General features: G+C 39.7%; 1 long non-coding RNA gene across 1 annotated transcript; it reads right to left on the bottom strand.

Moving 5' to 3' along the window:
* On the bottom strand, window positions 1–3,207 carry LOC124393090. Its single transcript, XR_006927283.1, has 3 exons — window positions 651–3,207; window positions 452–554; window positions 1–353 (listed from the first exon to the last, which is right to left on the bottom strand). It is a non-coding gene; the product is annotated as an uncharacterized LOC124393090 (long non-coding RNA).

Raw genomic sequence — 3,207 nt, 5'->3', positions numbered from 1 at the left:
TCATCCATTGGTCCATCTATTTATTCATCTATCTCTCCATTCATTCATCCTTCTATCTATCCATACTAACTATTTGTAGTGCTGTATTAATTCAAGAGTAACACATAATTTGTTTTTTTCCTATTTATTGTTACATTTAATGCTTAAAAATGACTTATTTTATGTTGTTTAACATACAGACATGTTCACATCTATAAAACTAAAGTAAAACTAAAAAAAGTCCTCACAACAAGAACAAGAAAATGGAGGCACAAAAAAAAGGTATTTTTCTACTTCCGGTATGAACAGATATGCGATTCCTCAATCTGTCCACAAGATGGCGGTGTCTGATCTGTCGAGATTAGATCACCGGTCTGTGGAACAGAGGGTTAGGATACTTGTTCAATACAACACAATCATTTTATAATTTAATAATAATAACATGAAACTGTAACTACTTCGTCCTGATTACACGGTAAGTGAAGGGTTTCAGGGCACGAGCGTTGGAGAAGATCCTCCTGCAGGTGTCCTATAGTGAAGATCCCCTGCGTAGGCCTCGTTTAAAAACTCAAAACCTGACCACATTATAGCGTTTCATCATAAAGGTCATCTGATAATCTATAACAACAGTCTGGTTTTATTTGGTTTATAACATAGATGGCATATTTTACCCTTATGTTCCTGTTAGTCCAACGCTCTAACCAACTTCCTCCTTCCTTCCTCATCGACATTGTTCACGCGCTTCCTGCTCAAAACCAGAAACCAGGTTCCGTCCTAATAAGAGATTTTCTTTCTGTCACAAAGCAGATTGTTAGAAATAAACAGACTCTGGATTACGTGTTAATCTCATAAATTTATCCCTAATAAGTGAGACAGAGGTGATGATGATGATGATCATGATGATCATGATGATGATCATGATGATGATGATGGAAAAGGTTTCTGAGAAAAGAGCCTGGAGAAGAACAAGCAGCTCTAGAGGGAACCCCCGTCCTCACCTTCTCTGGACGATGCTATTACATATCATTCCTGCAATAAGAGCAAAAACCAGAGCACATGGAATTTTGATCCTCTGAAAGGGGTTAAAGGGGCAATAAGTGATTTCTGTAAACAGCAATACAAATGTACAGAAGACTGATTTCCACGTGTAGGTCGGTTTAGAACACAAGCTTTGTCCTACAGGTCAAGGAGAAAAACATGAACGTGTCCTACTATGTAGTAAATAATAGAATAGACTGGTTGTGAACCGCATGGACGCTACGAGCCGGCGTGTTGATCTCACCGTGTTGGATTGGAGGAAACATTCCTGAGCAGGGATTCCAAGTTCTTTTCTTTGTTTTGGTTTTTTAATACGGATTAGGAAATTTTCGAGTGATGAGATTAGTCTGAATGTTGCAATCGCTCTTAAGTGTTCTCTCTGAAGCCACGCCAGCCGAACTGCTCGACCTGTCTGATCTCAAACCGCTTTTAAAAACTTGTTTCTCAGCAGGACTGATGGGTTTCTCCTGACACAGAGACCAGAGATGTTCTATGGATGTTACACAAGAGTCTTCTGAGCAAATGTACTGACCGCACCTTTAAAAAGGCCGTTATAGTTTAATGGTCTGATCTCTAGACCCAGGTGAGGTTTTTAGTGTTGTATAAGACTGTAAATCGCTCAGTCAGCGTTATTTCTGTCCCGTGCAGTCGCAGCACTTATCATCTCCACTCATATTCATCATTTATGAGGCTTCCTTGGACTTCACACACCTCGGGATCTCAGGAGTGACGTTACAGCACGTGATGTCATAGCACTGAAGTTAATGAGTCACGGAGGAGCGGCAATAACCTGCCTGCCGGTTTCACTTCTTCACCCAGAGAACGTCCTGAGACACGTGATGAGACGTCACAGACAGAGTCATGAATTCTTTCTGAATGTACATTACGTTTTTACTTTTACAGCAACTCTGTAAATCAGATTACGTCTCTGAGAAATGATTTATTCTGAACTACAGTCGTTTACGAACCACATTAAATCCCTTCATCATCACTGCCAAGTCCAGACTGAAATATTCAACTTTTAGAAAAACAACAAATTCACTATTACAGGTGGAAATAAACTAATAACGGAGCCCTGTTTCATTAAATCATTTGTTTTTTTTATACAGAATCCTTAGAGTCTGATCAAATCTAACCAAACTGGAAATCCGAGCCTCAACCACACGCCAGATTTCCGAGATAAATTTTAGAATGAATAATTTTCGCTATCAGATTCTTTTCCTCATTCTGATAAGAAATTGTATATGAGCTCAAATTAAAGTGGTGCATTTTCAAAATTCTAAATAATTTTCTATTATTCTGTGTAAAATATGAAATGTAACTGTTTCCTGGGGTGTTATGTTTAATATATTTTACGGAGCTGTAAGCGGTGATCTATGAGGTTCAAGTCATTTCTGCAAAAACTCCTTCCAATAGCAAGCAGCTGCTAAATTACAAGAATCTGATTGGCTGAAATCGGAGATGTTTTTAAACTAATCCCGTGATGAATAAAAATCTGTGCATCCCCAAATTTCAGGTGATTCACTTCAACCAGACATTTGGCTCCTGAGAATGTGGACAGAAGGTCAGGGGTTCAAATCCCAGTAATGTCAAGCTGCCAGTCCTGGGCCCTTGAGCAAGGCCCTTAACCCTCTGTGCTCCAGGGGCACAGTTTCATAGCTGAGCCTGCACTCTGACCCCAGCTCCCTAACATCTCTGGGATATGTGAAGAAAGGATTTCACTATGCTGTAATGTACATGTGACATGTAAAAACCCTTTTATGACCAAACCCAGACTTTTACACTTCTACTGAACGTCCTTTCAGTTTAATAAAAAATACAACCAATCAAACACAAACCATGAACTACACCTAATTGATTGCACTAATTACAGCTAAACAAGCTCCTCCCCCTTAGACTTGATGGACATGCCACATCCATATTATACTGTTATAAATCTTGACATGTTTTAGAAAGTTACTGAGGGACACGATTTTCTGAGCAGTTCGACACCAAACGTGTGTAGATTCTCGCACCAGCATGCAAAGGTCTATTTTACATAGTATGCAAATCCATCATGGCCGACCTAAATGGGCGGGGCTAAGGTCTTTTCACCTTACACCCTGGAACAGGAAGCAGAGAGAAGAGCTGTTTATGAACGATAGAGAAAGATGGACAGAGAGACGGAGAGTCAGAGACAGACAGACAGAC

The sequence above is a fragment of the Silurus meridionalis genome, chromosome 11, assembly GCF_014805685.1.
Source record: "Silurus meridionalis isolate SWU-2019-XX chromosome 11, ASM1480568v1, whole genome shotgun sequence".
NCBI lineage: Eukaryota > Metazoa > Chordata > Actinopteri > Siluriformes > Siluridae > Silurus > Silurus meridionalis.
Note: the sequence above shows the minus strand (reverse complement) of the source record. Positions and strands in the feature narration are given on the sequence as shown.